Genomic DNA, 16,449 nt, shown 5'->3' on the forward strand with positions numbered 1-16,449 from the left:
TTTAGCACTGTATCTATTATTACTCTAGTGATGTGCTTTCAATAGTGAGTTGGTTAAGATCTTTTAATTTCCCAAAGAACTTTAATCTACATTACAGGGCTCAAGCAAACTACTAATATGTAAATTTCCTGGAAGAACCCAAATGACTAAACAGTTTTATAGAAGAGAGTTTGTCTATGTGTATTTAACTGTTACATCATACACCCAAAACCTCTTAAATAATGGTAAATGTAAAGGACAACTATCTTTAATATTATACCTAACATTCAAAAGCAAATATGATTTTAGCTCCACGAGTAAAACTTGACTTTCAACCTATTTCAATATTCCAATTTATGAAACAACTATCCTCTACACCCCAATCCATTGACTTCAAAGAGAGTTTAACTTTCTTATCACATGTTAATTGTTCAGCTCCTATATACGTCCACTGAGCGAGAGCAGCTTATATGTATAATACAATGCACTGTACGTTTTTGGTCAGCAGCAAACTCTAGAGCGAAAAATAAAACCCTTCTGGTAGCCCATTTGACAATTCTTATAATTTGCGGTGATGTTTTCATTACAGTGTGTCACACAGGAAGCCTCAAAAGGATTAGACATAGACCAACTCATCCACATTTCTTCCAGCCAGTAATCATATCACCACCCACCAGTGACCCAAACTTCCTTAGTGCCAGTTCTTCCATTTACCGGATAGTGTGGCCCCTAAACTCATTAAGAAATGGATGAGCCACATAGTCAAAAATGCCATTATCTGTGTTTTATTAGACTCGGTGATTTGATCTTCCAGAAATATCTGATCCCACAACAAGATGAATGTAGGGTAAGACAAAAATATGCCAGCGGGATTTTGAAAACCACAGAGAAAATCTATAGGAAATATTAGGAAAGAAGAGGGCAAGAAACAAGTGACCTGGAAAAAAATATATAGATACCATAAAATTGGATCCATGCTATACCCTCCTTATGGTCTTACAGGGTAGATTTTGAAAATCCAGAAACCGTGTGGACGGTATCCAAACCTGAATTTTTGAAAAAGCCATAGCTTTTATTGGACTAATAAAAAATAAATATTTGCTGACACAATGGCAAGACCACATTGGAAACTGTATTATTTTTTTCTCTAGTTCCTGAATTACTTTTTGTGGGTACAAAGGTGCCTAATATTCTAAAGAATAACAAAACCAGTTTAAAACTTTGGGTGTACCTGTCAATTAAAGAAGCCATCTGCAATATTTTCTTTTATTAGTAATATTTTATTTCATTCATTCCTTTTGATACTGTGAAGGATTTGACAAGATTGAGAATTTCTTTCTTCAGCTTTTCCCTTCTTGATATTTAGAATGGGTATCCTGGCTTGACTACAACTACTTTGAAAATTTTCCACCATTTTTGTCACAGCCTTCTCTTCCTCCATCCATCCTTAGATAGATAGGTAGGTAGATAGATAGTTAGATAGATAGATAGGCACACAGACAGGGAGACAGAGAGAGAGAGAGAGAGAGAGAGAGAGAGAGATTAGACCCTCTTCTTGCTCTATACTCTCTGGTAATCTTATTCACCAACATAGCTTTATCACCTAAAAACCAATAATATCAAAATGTCGCTCTTTAGTTCTTACCTCTGTCCTGAACTTCAGATTTCAAATTTTCAACTGCTGAAAACACAGTTACCTGCAAGGATGCTGCGTCATTCATAAATTCACATTCATTTTTATATTTTATATTATTTTAAGCTTATAAACTTTCATGAAACTCTGCATACTGCTTTTTCTCATCACAGTTACATTCTGGACTGCACAAACAAAAGGCTTTTGTTGTTGAACATTTTCTTCTCATTGCCTTCCGCAGCATCTTTTGTTTAACTCTATCATACGGTAAAATAATTATTCATTTTCCTGCCTGTGTTCCTGATTACAAAGAATTTTATCTGCAGTGAGCACTATTTCTTATTAATCTTGCATCCCTACTATCAGAGCAGTGCCTAGCACAAAGGAAAAATTCAATCAATGTTGACAAGTGGCTGAATCAATCATGCAATTCGTAAGACTGACTTTATTATCTTTACCTTTTTCACTGTTTCGATCCTTTAGTGTGGACATTATACAATTATATTTTCTACCTACACTTCATTTGTTGTAAAAGACACATTTCCCTAAAGCTTACAGTTCATAGTTACATCGTTGGTGAATTGTTTGTAGATATTAAGAGAGCGGTGACATATGTTGTCATGTAGTTTTCAATGTATTGATTTAGGGTAGAGAACAGGCAAGAATGAATTCCTTTTTACTGTCTCAAGGAAGTATAAATATAAGGAAGTGTTTGAGCACTTCAGTGACTTGGAACCTCTCACTGACGCTCTGCATCCGGCCTCCCAATGTGCATGCAGAATTCACAGAGAGGGCCCTGGCTGATCCTCTGATTCCACTCCTCACCCCATCCGAGAGACATGTTTCTAGGCTGTATTTTTTTTGGTGCATGTCCTCAAAATTCTTCCTGTAATCCCAGTTTCAGCATTTAAAAATCAATACTTATATAATGTCTTTTTTCATTACTTTATTATTTAGGTAATATATCTTAAATGTTATTTAAAGCATTTTGGAGAAATATTAATGATTAGCATGTTTGAAGGAGATCTGGGAATATCTCTTAACATTTTTTATTCTTACAAAAATAATTTTCCAAATTTTAGCCTTTTCGTTGTAAGTTGCATTTCCCTAAACTTTTATTCATTCAACAAATATAAAGCAATGACTATGTGCCAAGCACTCTCTGATACAGCATTTTAAAAAAGATTTTTTAATCCCACCCTCGTGAAGCTTACATTCTAGAGAGGAAGACACACAATAAACAAGATAATTAAGTAAAAAGCAGTATGCTAAACAGTGAAAAGTGCTAGGAATCAAAATTAAGCAGAGAAGGGGAAGAAGAAGGGGCATGCTTACATTTTAGGTAGAGTAACCAGGGAAAGCCTCTCTGTGAATATGACACTTAAGTGAAGACCTGAAAAAAAGTGAGAGTAAAATCATGCAGATTTCTAAGGAAGAGCATTCCCAACGGAGACAAAAGCAGGTACAAAGGACCTGAGGCAGAAGTATACCTGGTGTATTATAGGCAACACAAGGAAGCCAGTGAAACTGGAGCTCAGGGAGCCAGGTGGCAGATAATAGGTGTGTGGGCATGTATGTGTGGGTGTGAGGGGAACAGAAGGGATGGCAGATTGGATAATATCTTGTGGATCATGTGAGAATTTTGACTTTACCCTGAGAGAGGTGGAAAGCTGTTGAAAGATATCAGGAAGAGGAGAGGCTTGTCATTATACTTAGCAGGATAATTGTGGCTAATGCATTGAGAGTAGACTATAGAAAGCTAAAGGGAGAAGCAGGAAAACTGGAAGATATTGTAGTAATCCAGGCAGGAGAGGGCAGCAGCTTGGTCTAGCTAGACTAGCAGAGGAGGAAGTGATGAGTAGCATTTGGATTCTGGATATTCTTTGAGGATGAAGGCAATTTTTTTTCCCCAGATTGGATGTGATAGGTAATAATGTAGATAAACAATACCAATTCCCCACCCCCTTGCCTGAAATGGTTTCCTCAAATTAGGGAGCACTGTTGAATTTTTCTTAAACCTTCCACCTACTTACACATCCAGTCACTCAGAGAATTTCCAATTCTAAAACATGTTTAAATATGTTTCCTCTTTCCTTCCCATGCCTACTGTCCTACCCACTGACCTTCATTATTTCTTACCTGACAATTGTTATAATCTTTTAATGGGCCTATGTTTCTAGTTTCTTTCATCTCTAATCCATCCTCTTCAAGGATATCAGAATCATATTTCCAAAGCACAGATCTTTGTCCCTCCTCTGTTTCAAATCCTCAGTAGAGCCAAACTGCTACAGAACATGTCCCAAAGGCCCTCCTTTTCCAGCCTCATCACCCAGGGATTCAGCCACACATAACCTCTTGCCATTCCTCAATTCTGTCCCATCCACATGTTTGTATGCCTTTACTCACTCTTTTCTCTCAGTTTGAAATTCACTTTGCTTTGATAGCACATTCTCTCTGACCCACCCCACAGGCCTGAAAAAGACTCCATCAACTCCAGCCTTGTGTCCCCAAGGCACTTGTTCATAAGCACACAGGGCACCTATGATTCTTATTCTGGCTACTGGTCTGACCGTCCCCAATTCGACCCGTTTCATTTAATGCTTAGTATATAAAAGATGCTCAACATGTATCTGACAGATGTTGAAACATACACTAAATCCAAAATGTGTCTCATGCGTTTTTGTGCTTCCTTTGCCCTGAGTTTATACCCCTTTAAAATTTCATGGCAGGAATATATACATATGTAGATTTATCACAGTCATACAAAGGGATGCCCCCAGGAAGAAGCCTAAAAAAGTCAAAGCAAATGACCTTTTCTCATTCCTTGTCCTTTTTGATTACCTGAATCATTTGTCAGTGTTAAAATAAAAAATTACTAAACTATCTTCTCTGTCACCACATTGCTCTTTCCTTTTGTCTAGTGGTTATTTTTCTGCCTTCGTTACTTGATTCCTAGTTCTCCTTTAACAGTAGTATCCTCATCTGTGCTGCCATCACACTTCTCATCCACGACTCCTCTTGGTTTCTTTGCAGACAAATGACTTATAAGGCTACAACTACAGCCTGACCTCTCACCTAGTCTCCCATCCTGTATTTCCAATTCCTCGTATTACTCATGTGTCAAACAACATTCACTGTATCTGCTTCCTATCTTTTTCCCAATTATCCCTTTTGTCTGAGGTAACTTGTTTTAATTTCTAAAATTTTGTTTATTGTCTCTTTTAATTTATCCTTTACATCCAGTACAATAAACATTCCTTCAGAATTCTTTGTTCTTTATTGTCTCAACTCTAGAATCAGCCATTATACTTTATATCTGCAAGAGCAGCCCAACTAGTCCTGTTCACTCCAGAATCTTCCCCTTCCTAATTATTCTAGCTATGGCTGAAAGGCTAAATTAGGGTAGTAATTTAGTAAATTCTAAAGTCTCATTGGCTTTTACTACACCCACACACACTCATGTTACACTCCAATACGGGTGTTTCCAGTAAAGCAATCTGCATTCAGGAATTCAGGATCTTTCTGTCTCATCCCTCCACCAATATGTATATCCTTGAGTACCTCCATTCTGCCAGCAGTTAGGGAGGTCACACCACTTCTTCACCACCTTGATAAAGAAGTGACACACATCACTTCCACTGAAATTTCATTGGCCAAAACTTTATCATCTAGCTTCACATAACCAAAGAAAGACTGGGAAATAAGTCTAGCTGTATACCCAGGAAGAGCAGCAAATGAATTTCAGTAAATGCATAGAAGTCTCTGACACATTCATCTTTCTGAAATAAGACTCAGAAACTTGCCCAGGGACAGAGTCTTCACTGAAAGAATAAAGTCCCAGTGCCCAGTCTAAGTGTCAAGACCTTCATAATATGGTGCCACTATTGTTTAAAGGCTGAATTGCCTGAGCCCAACCCCATTATGCCATGAAGAGAGATGCCTTTTATACTTACTTCAAGATCTGACCCCAAAGAATGATAAGTCTTTCCAATTTTTAAGAGATTGTTGAACTAATCAAAGCAGCTATATTACTATCTGTGTCAGTGGCATTGTAGATGTTTTCACTTAACATCATAGGACACTTGAGAAAAAACAGCCCAGCTAAATGCTGCTAAGAAAAACACCAGTCCATTGACTATCAGCTGTGACCATTTAACCAGACCAGTTCATTTCCAAGTTCATCACTATGGCTGTCTTGACACGGTAACATCATATGAGAACAGCTGCAGCCAAATCAGCCATGCAGTCATCTCCACTCTAAGTAAGGTGACAGACAGACATAATCAGATTATCACAGATATAGTTTTATTATTTCCATTCAACTAAGTTAATATAGGAATGTTGTTGAGGAATTAGATCCAAATCTTAGAACTAGATAAATCCTACCCTTACAGACCACTTGAATCTGCTTCTCCTTTTCTAAAAGAACAAAAGCACAAATCCCAACTACCTGTCACTTTAAAAAAAAAAAAAAGAGGAATTATATCACTATTAGCCAAGGATATAAACATTGCAGCAGGAGATATGCCCCAGCTTGCAGATGCAAACTGTCAGTGCTCTCTGCATTACACCATCCTCTCTTTGCAACATCAACTCCAGAATGTAGTCAAAACAATGGAAGTTGAGAGATTTTCTGAAGGCAAAGTGACATTCAGCCACACAATCACTCAATTGAATGAGCGGAATTACAGTTTTTGCAACTGGAAGGCTGTCACTCAAAGTGACAGCTGGCCTTTTGCTCATTGGACAGTCCATGCGTGTAATATAATAGCTCCTCCAATTGTTGTCAAGAATAGAGCACAAGGTGAAGGCAACTATTGCCTGAATTCCAAATAGCAGGAAAATTTTAGTATTGGGTTCCGTGATTTGCATTACCAGTGGTGTCACAAGTGAGAATGAAAAGAAAATAATCATAAACACTAAAGAGGAGATAAACAAATACATTCTTATGATTTTTAGCTCTGCTGAGGCATTCTCCATTATTTTTTGGTGGGGACTGGGGAATAAGAACTAAGATGATTTCCCTAACTACGCATCCCAGAAGGAAATATTATCCTAAATATTTAGACATTTAGGATGACAGAGGCCAAGATCTGTGTGTTTGTGTGTGTGTGTGTGTGTGTGTGTGTGTGCGCGCGCAAAATACTTGAAATCAGCCTTGCAAATGAACTGAAATTCACTCATGGCATGCAGTCATACCTGTTCACTACCACTAGCATGGTAGAAAGGACATCAGAAACCAGCTGGAAAAACTACTTCAAAAATGGAGGGTTATCGATATGTCCAATACTGTTGACAGCTATTAATGATTACAGTAGTAGGATACTACAGTCAGATCTTGTCAGTCTAATTTGATGTGTTCTGCAATTCAGGCTAGAACTGATATTAGCAATCAGGAAAGAGAAGTGCTAATAACAACAATGTAATATATCGCATTATATTCTTACTATGTGCCAGTAATTTTACCGAGCATTTTACAATCACATTGTCATTTAATACTCTCAAAAGCCCTATTAAATAAAGATTATTTCCCTTGTTTTTGTTTTCAACATCTTTAGTGGAGTATAATTGCTTTACAATGGTGTGGTAGTTTCTGCTTTATAACAAAGTGAATCAGCTATACATATACATATATCCCCATATCTCCTCCCTCTTGCGTCTCCCTTCTTTCATAGAAGATATCCTAAGGCTCAGAGAGTTCTTGTGATTTTCCTTAAGTCACACAACTCCTAAGAAGAGGAACTGGGACACAAAACAGGATAACATCACATAGTGCTTATAACTCCTCTGCCAGTGATGCCACCTCACACTGCGGTATTTATTATTCTGAATTTCCAACTTTTAAAGAACTTTAATAACTTTGAGAAAGGACCTTACGTAAAAGACTAGGAAAACCAGCAACTGCATAACCAGTGATAAAGTTTCTTCAAAATTATACCAGCTACTGCAACCTGAATATAGCTGGTCACCCTCATGGAATTTTACACGTAGTGCTGCATTCAAAGATAGAAAAATTTTATTCCAGAAATCTTGACTAACTAGAGATTTTTATGCATAATTTCTTAAGACTAAAGTATTAGGGTATCAGGGACAGAATATACATAGCATTCAACATAAAATGCTTTCTAAATATCTTATTTGACATGTTTTCTTTCTCCTCAAAATTTACAACTACCTTTCTCATAATAATCAACTCTGACACTCTGCCTCCTGCAACTGATGAATAAAATTGTCTGCAGACAAAAGCAGGACAGCATAGTAAAAGCACAAGCTGAGTTGCCAAGCCTTTCTGTGGGATCTTAACTTCTCTGTGCCTCAGTTTTTTCACCTACAAAATGCAAGTAACGATAGTATCTCACCCTGGGGTTATTGTGTAGATTCGACAACTTATATGTAAACATTTAGAAAAAAATGTCTGACACATGGCAGATGCAAAATACATGTTAGCTAGTCTGTATTGTTACAGCATCTCTCTGGTTATATCTTGGTAGTGTTCCATAAAGACAAGTAATCTCTATATGTGCTACCCTGAGACTCCTCCTGTTCACCTTATGGAATCTCATACTCAGTTTCCTTCCCCATCCTTTACCGAGGTGACCATGAGTCCTCTTGGGCACTATGACCCTTCAACATTTCTGTTAGGAAGTCTAGGAGCAAAACTTGTCAGCTTTCTGAGGTGATCCTAGCCTCCTATAGAGTCTGTGTTGCTGGTAATAATAAGGCAAAAGGTATATTCGGTTAATTACTTCCTTCATGGGGCTGACAGGTACTAGAAGCCCTTGCTAAAGCAACAAGAGCAAAAATGGGATCATCTCTTGCCTCCGCAAATTTCTGAGCAGACTGAGTGTACTGAGGTCTGCAAAACCCTGAGGAATGGGTGGCTAGAGAACCAAAGCAACTTTGCTTATGATCACCATAGCATTCCTGAAACAGACAAGGAGGCAAGTTTCCCAATTGATTGTAAGCAGCCTCTTCAGGGTTTTATTGTTGTTGTTGTTGCTGTTTGTTTGTTTTTGCAATCTGCTTGTCCCTAGCTAGGAAGACCTTACTTCCTGGGAGGATAGACTCCGTGAAATTGCAGCATAGCCATATCATTTTAGCTGCTCAGATCATGCCTGCATCTCAGATCGAAGCTTAGTTGTCTGTGTTCCTGGAGGCTTGTTAGAGTTGCCTCTTCCTCCTCCAGAAAGAACTGTGATGTCTCCTTGGTGTTTAGTTATAAAATCCAAAAGGTTGCCTATTATGTAAATCGGCTTCAAGTGACCATGCTTTGTTTTACTGCCCCCTGGTGGATGACCCCCAGTCCCAGTTGCTTCAGTCTCAATACTGAGGTCTAAATATGTTCCTCTTGGTGATTCGTAGCTGTCAATTCAAAATGTGCATCTCAGCTATTCTCCATGGCAGTTCCTGGTGAGTTTGAGTCTGTGGATGACCTGAGAGCCTGTAGACTCTCAGTTAGTTTCCCTGCTCTGAGGCTATTTATCTTTGTTCTATTTCAGTGGCATTTCTAACCACTTTTAGAGACTTTTCCTCCAGTCCCTGGCATAGCACCTCCTATCAATTTCACAGGTTTCCGGGGGAGCTGGCCTCTACCCATGTGCTCAAAGCTTGCTTAATTCCAGTCCCACAGTTGCAGCCAAGTCCCCAGAGATGTTTTTGTCCAGTGAGATAATGCAAAAGCTTTGAATGAGCCCAAGCCTGGCTGTCACTGACATCCCTTTCCAAGAACAACTCCAATTTCCTCATAAAGGGGTGTCCATCAAGTCAAAGTTAAAATTCAGTTTTGAGCCTGTTTGTTCACAAGGGAATATCTGAGTGTTCCTCTGTTAATCCCCAACCATTAATCTCAAACCAGCCAATTGGATGCTACAAAACACAGACTGATAGCACCAGATCCACCCCTTCCAGAAGATGGTTCCCTAGCAAGCCAGGTGCAGCAGCCATCTTCCCTCTTAAGAAATTGTAGCCATCGCATGGACTACCTTAACTTTATCTCATCTGAAAGCTTTGTCTTTAAAAGCAATCCGTAGCCAGTTAGAGTCTGGCTAAGAGTCAGTGACACCGTGGGTGATCTGGCTTATACATGATACAAGGAAATCGTTGTCTCCTCTACTCTCCCCTTTCTTATCTCCAGTTTCTTCCCCAGCAACTCACCACTCTATCCTCATTGCCTTAAGTTCTAGCTGTTGGATACCCCTTCTTATTTTACTGTTTTCTTATTGATGTCTCCTGACCTTCTCATCCAGAGGCTTTATCTTCTAGAAGATAAGAGACTGAGTTAGCTCTTCTTCTCTTGATACTTTTGGCTAATCCATCATCTAATAACATACAGTTGAATCTAAGTTCTACCTGGACATGATGTGTATTGATACAGGTCAATTCTTGTTGTTCTCGATCTAGTTCTAGAAGTAAATTTCTCCCAAACCTCTGTGTTTATCTTTCCCTACTATAGGTATATTCTATAGACAGATATATGCATAATAGAAGCAACATCCCTATGTGTCCATGTTTTGTGAAGTGGCATTCAATTGAAATAACCATGCAATCCAATTTTCTTAGTACTCATTCCATATAATCCCAAAACATGGATAGTCATAGTGAAATTATGAAATTAACTTAGTTATAGGGTAATGATTTGGATGCAAAATCCCATATGTAGCCCAAATATAGCTGGCTCCCACTTGGACCAGTCTCTGTAGAGCTTTGTATTCAGTGAAACAGCAATCTGGCCTCAGAAGACCTGAAGTATTATGTAGATCTTGATTGTGAATTGCTTTAATGGGTAATGTGGGCAATTCACACAAAATTTCACAGAAATTCATCTTAAATATTATTTTTTGACATGTCTTTTTCACCCCAGTACCCCTTTCATGGAGAGAACGATCTTTCCCTGCTCGGTTTCTGCCATGTTTCTTTGCTTCCTAATCTGCCCAGTGTGGCTTACACATCTAGAGCTCCCAACTTGTGAATCTCCACACCATCTGCAGTCCCCATGAAGCAGAGTTTGTCTCTGCTCAGAGTGCTTTTCTCATTACAAACTGCTCTCACAGGAATTATGTTGAATAAAAACACAACTTCTCCACCTTGTTAAACTTTCAACTTATAAACTGTAAAATTTCACCTAACACCCAACCACTGAAATTATTCTACAAATAGAAATGATTTTCAATCACTTCCTCTGGATGGCCCTTTCTTATTTTAAGCTACAAAATCAATTTAAGATGGTCCTAAATGGGGAAAAAAAATCATAAATAGTTGGCAACAGGCATAGTCTATCATTGGAAATATGAATGAATACAAAAGCTATCTTAGATGAACAGACAGTTTTGGATTATAATAGTTACATCTTGCTTAGAATATGTATGTGGGAGTATGTGTAAGTATTTTACTAATATAGAGAATCTCTTGATGTATTGATATCCACATCTCTGTTTGTTCACTTACACTTATACATTTGGGAATACCTGTGCCTGGTGCTGTATTCCTGACTCTCAACAGGATTTCATGGCCCTAAGGACCAATTTTCGGAGACCAGTGTATCTTGTCAGACTAGATCTGAGGCTAGGATCTGAGAAGAATACTAAAGACTTTGATGGATTATCACTAAAATTGAACTGTGCTGAAAAGTTATAAATCTTCAACTTCCCTCAGTCTTAGAGGGCACTGATTACTAGAAGGATCATCAAAGTCACCAAGCTGTCCTGAGCCCTAAAAAATACATTAAAAAGGGCATCATCTGCCAAAAATGTAAACAAGTATAATATACATTCCAGGCATACGAAGTTCAGGCACTAATCATCTCAGATAAATGATAAACAAATGATGAGTTACATGTAAATCAACAATGTTGTCAAAACATTGCCCTTTTAATCCCAGATAAATGATGAAGTTTATAAAAAGAGATTTTTGAGGGTTGTGGAAGATTGTTTAAACATACATGGAAAGTGGTCTAAGTGCTAATCCATTGCCATTTATGTAAACTACATTTCTATCATCAGTCTTTGCTGCATAAAATTGCCTCATCATTTTATAAATCTACAGACCTAGTTGAAACTAGTCCCTGCTGGAAACAAATTTTTCACATTACGCTTGAACATTTTAAAGTCCCCTCTACATACACGTAGTGACACAGTCTTGAAAACCTCGGCTCAAGACATGACAAACTTTAAAGCACTTCACAATTTTTATAGGGTGTCACCCTCTATCCAACTCTAAAAGATCTAACGATACAGAAATACTTCCACATCAAGATGTTTCACAAGATACTTTGTAAATGAATCTGGATTCTACTGAAGCTGTTACACATCTGCTTTGCTTTAGCAATGAAGAACACAAACATGTTGATGGTTTCAGTCCAAATCCTTTTTGCAAACAAGAAGGAAATGCAGAATGTTCAGCTGATTGCTAAGAGGAAATCCATATGTGTTATTTGCTTTCCATGAAAGACAGGTCCTCTTGCTATTTAATTGATGAAATGTTGTACACAAAACTGACAGTGATTAATACCATTCTAAGAAGCCATTTTAAGAGCTGTAAGTGTAATGCTCTGGAATATGTTCTTTGACATTTACATTGCTATTTGCTAGGTATAAAACCTAGTTCTTGCCTTAAGCATTTATATTGGGGGAAAAATGTTAAGTAATTTCAAATGGCAATATCTTCCTGGGGAGCCAATTTAAAAAGCCAGGAGCCGATCACTTTTCGTCCCTGATTTCCTTGTTACAAACAAGCAGGTAAACATTGTGCTACAAATTCATCTAAAAATATTTATAAAGCACCCAGAGGATATTTTATGTGATTTCCTCTTGATTTGCCTCTTCCCATAAAGAGGCCAGATGGTCATAAAATGCCCCAAATCTAAGAGGCTCAGAGTAAAGTGATTGAATTCTTAGCAGGCTCTTCCATCCATGGTCATCTCCCCACATATGCACATAGAACTCTGCTGGGAAGTCTGTACTCCATTGAGCTTTAAGACAATGCACAATGGCTCTCACGTTTCCTTATTTGATGTCAGCTCGAAAGGAGGTAGGGTTCAAGCCTGGGTTTTCTTTTGTAATCTCCAGCATAGAGAAGGATATGAAGAGCTTGATTTTTCTTCAAAGGATTCACAGTTCATTATACTTAAGCTGTGACCTCGCAGACTCCCTCCCCCACACCCAGTGCATTACTGCCATCCTGAATCACTTATAGCTAACAGAGATAACAAAGTCTCTCTTTTGCATCTGCCTTAGACATTATTCCTGATACCACAAGTATTCAGACACCAGAATCTTACAAAAACAAACCATGCAAAATAAATCCAACAGACCCTAGTGCCTGAGAGTCTTGATAAGTGCCTAAGTGTCTTGATAAAACCATCATTTTCTGCTCTATACTTCCCATGCCTCATAGAGAGATGAAGGCAGGCACCCCAAACGTAAATAATTTTAGGAGCCAATCAGGTAGGTACAATGGGAGAAGAAAGCAAGGTGACATGAGCATAATGTTAAAGGTTCCAAATGCTGCCTTTAAAAAGGCAAAATTGCAAATAGGATGAGCTGGCAATTAACACTGGCCTCAGTGACAGAGAAGTCACAGGGACTCCTGGAGCCTGTGGCACACTTGCCCATCTAAAAATGTCAGCAGTTATTAAGCTCCATCCAGTTGTATAGGAGAAAACATAAGCCCAGTGTTGCCAGACCTTACAGTTTGCCAAGGAGCTGGAAGTCAAGATTTTTATGTGAATTCTCCCAATTTTTAAGTTTTTTAAAGTGATGACAACTAAGTCAACTGAAAGAAAAAAAACATCATTTGGTGGATTTATAAATGTTCAGGCTAAACCCTCATCTGTAGACCAGATCAGGTCCACATGCTGAGAGTCTGCACCTCTAGTCTTGGCAATGCTCAGAAAAAAAATTTCTGATTTTAATTCAAGCACAAGCTCCATTACTACTTAAACTAAGGTCTTGATACTGAGAACACTTCCAAAAGCTAAATCTGGAGTTCTGCTATTCAAGTCTGCCCTGACATCTCCTGTAAGAGGCAGACTCTGTAAAAACCTAAGGAAGCTAATTCCCTTGTCACCTATCATTTATCTTGAACACTGGAGGATGGAATCCATGATATCAAATATAAATACCAATGACCAACTGCAGATCAATTCAGCTTCTATCTACTAATCTCTTCAACTATCCAGAAGTTCTTTAAAGGAGAGAACAAATCATAGGGAAAGATGAAAGATAGTTGGGTTGTGCTGATAATAAAAATCAGAAATGGCAGTGAAGGCCCAGTAAGCATTTTGAAAACTGGAGAAACAGAAGGATTAGTTTAGGAGCAATGAAAGCAGTGATATGGTGGCAATTAAACCACTTGAAAAACTACACGGCATTGATGGCATTCGAGAGCGTTCATGGGCCACCAACCAGCTGAAACTTCCTCCTCCTCTTGATGCCTAGGCATATAGGATTGTTTATGAACCACAACGTGTTTTTGTTTCCTACCTTAGCCTGCTTTACTGCATCAGGGTCCCAGATGCCGGTACATACACACACTCTCACTCCAAACACATTCTGAGTTCAATGACTGAGCAATCAGCTTTCCAAAAGCCAACAGAAGTCTTCTATGCCAGGTTCAGCCCTATTCTGAAGATTCAGACCAGGGGAAAAAGTAAAATCCTTCATCCAAAACCTCCTTGCTTCTGGGAGGGCCATAGACTGCCAGCTGTCTTGTGCCAGCCCCTATATGATTTGTCTTTGACAAATACATATCAAACCAAATAGCTATAGGCCAACCAATTAAAAAAAGAAAAAAAAAGCAGAGACCCAGAGATTCATGCCTGCTGGTGAAAACTTCAGCAGGCATGTGGGTAATATGAGTATGACAAGCTGGCAGCCCACAGTCTTTTTGAAGTGAAGAGCAAACAAGCTGAGGATTTTTATAATGCAGGCTTTGTCCGGTAATTCAGCCAGAAGCTTTACCAATACAGCTGCTTCCAAAAACTAAAACACATGGGACCAAAAGCACTGCAACTTAAAGCAAACAAGATTCGCAGCCAGAACCAGCATTCCCAGCAGCTGAAGCGTAGACACGCTCTGCCACTAAAAATAAAGTAGTGGCTAGGTTTTGAACGTCTCCCAGACAGACCAAAGTAAATGATGATGGACAATCATAAACTGTAAAATGAACTACTACAAGAAACGATGATCAGTATTGGAAGTAACGGCTACCACAATCTCTCTTGGGGTGGAATGGGAGGGTCAGAAGGGGCATCTGGGAAAGAGAGATGTCAGATACGAAAACAATACTTAAAGGAGAAAAATAAAGATACCACAATTATTTTCTTGTGAAAAATGTAGCATCTTCTACCCTTACTCTCAGTAAATATACGTATATATCTCACGACTCAGCAAAGATAAATGGACTCGTAGAGTAGAAGAATATGCAGTTCTAAAGTCTGCATTCGCAACAAAGGTTACCGTCTCCATTCGTTTTGTTGCTCCTCACAAATTTGTTTATCCCTGCAGCCCCTTTTCAAGGGTCCACATCCCCTGATGGCATATCAGCCTTCAGCCCAACTGAATTTGAGCCTTCAGTAGAACAAGCGACTGAAGAGGCTCTATCCTTTCTATTGAAGAGAAAATGCTCCTGTCATAACACTAAATCATAAATATCAGAAATAAATCATTCAATAAATTCGCAAATATTATGCTGTGACTGCCCAAAGGCCAAAATACTAGAGCACACCTAAGCTAAGAAAATGCCTGAATTTCTCTTGCAAAATGGGTCAGTGATCTCTCTCATCGAAAGGAGAAACTCGTCAGCTTTCAACAGGTGGCCCCAAAAAGCTTTAAACCTGCTGGGCAACTCAGTGATGCACACTAAAGACTAGGTAGATTAGGAGGGCGCAAAGGGCTATTTTGGCCAGAAGTGCATTCTTCTGGGAGTGTAATTTGTGTTCGTACATCTATCTGTACGGTAGATTCCCCATTACAGTAATTATTATGAATTATAGATAAGCACTCTGTGTGTAATGTTCTGCTCTCCATTTCCTACAAATCAAATTACCCAGGGTTATATTGGATTTTGGACATATTTAGAAAATCCTTTTATGGTTGTCTGTTAAGTTTCTTTCTACCAAGAGGCTCCACTCCTTCCTTTGACCAGATGCCCCTGAAGTGCCAGCAGAGGGAGGCTGGTGCAGGGTGGGCTGACCAGGCCATCGAGTCACTATCCAGACCGACATGGGGCTGATAAAGCCATCTTGCCTGGGAAACAGTTGAACCGTAAAGTTGGGCACATGGTAGGTGTTCAGGAATTACTTGTTGAATGTCTACATGGGTTATTATCCCAAGGAGGCTGCCAGCAGAAACAGCTTCTACTGAGAGAGCCTGCAAAACTGGACCCCTAAGCAATGACAGCCCTCTTCCTCAGTTGCTTGACAAGGGGTAAAATGAGCCATACCTGCCATTGTGAGTGGAGTAAGGGGATGTACCCACAAATTAGGTTCTATTTACACATGGTTCCTATTATGAAGAATTAATCCCCAAGTATTTAAACTTCTTGATCAACTTATCAAGTCCGATTCTGAGTACCTTTACAGCCCTTTAGATCATAATAATGGGTTGTGTGTACGCATGAACGTCAAAAGTCTGCCAGTAACCTGTAAAATCTTTAATTCTAAGGAGTTGCAAGGACCAGAGCTACAGAGAAGGAAAAAACCCTAGGCTAAAGCTACCCACTATTCCCTGCCCGTTCTATAAGTTGCTCCAGATATAAGATGCTCTCATCAAAACTTATATCCCTAAAAAAAAAAAAAAAAAAAAACAACTTATATTCCTTTCCCCCAGGACTATTTTGTA

At 38.8% G+C, this 16,449-nt stretch overlaps 1 long non-coding RNA gene across 1 annotated transcript; it reads right to left on the reverse strand.

Annotated features, from left to right (window-relative positions):
* Positions 1–1,231: 1,231 nt before the first annotated feature.
* LOC114486665 (uncharacterized) lies at positions 1,232–14,610 on the reverse strand. The gene is made up of 3 exons (XR_003680768.2): positions 14,092–14,610; positions 2,948–3,005; positions 1,232–1,425 (listed from the first exon to the last, which is right to left on the reverse strand). It is a non-coding gene; the product is annotated as an uncharacterized lncRNA (long non-coding RNA).
* Between the last annotated feature and the right edge of the window lie 1,839 nt (positions 14,611–16,449).

Source organism: Physeter macrocephalus, chromosome 8, assembly GCF_002837175.3.
Source record: "Physeter macrocephalus isolate SW-GA chromosome 8, ASM283717v5, whole genome shotgun sequence".
Classification (NCBI taxonomy): domain Eukaryota; kingdom Metazoa; phylum Chordata; class Mammalia; order Artiodactyla; family Physeteridae; genus Physeter; species Physeter macrocephalus.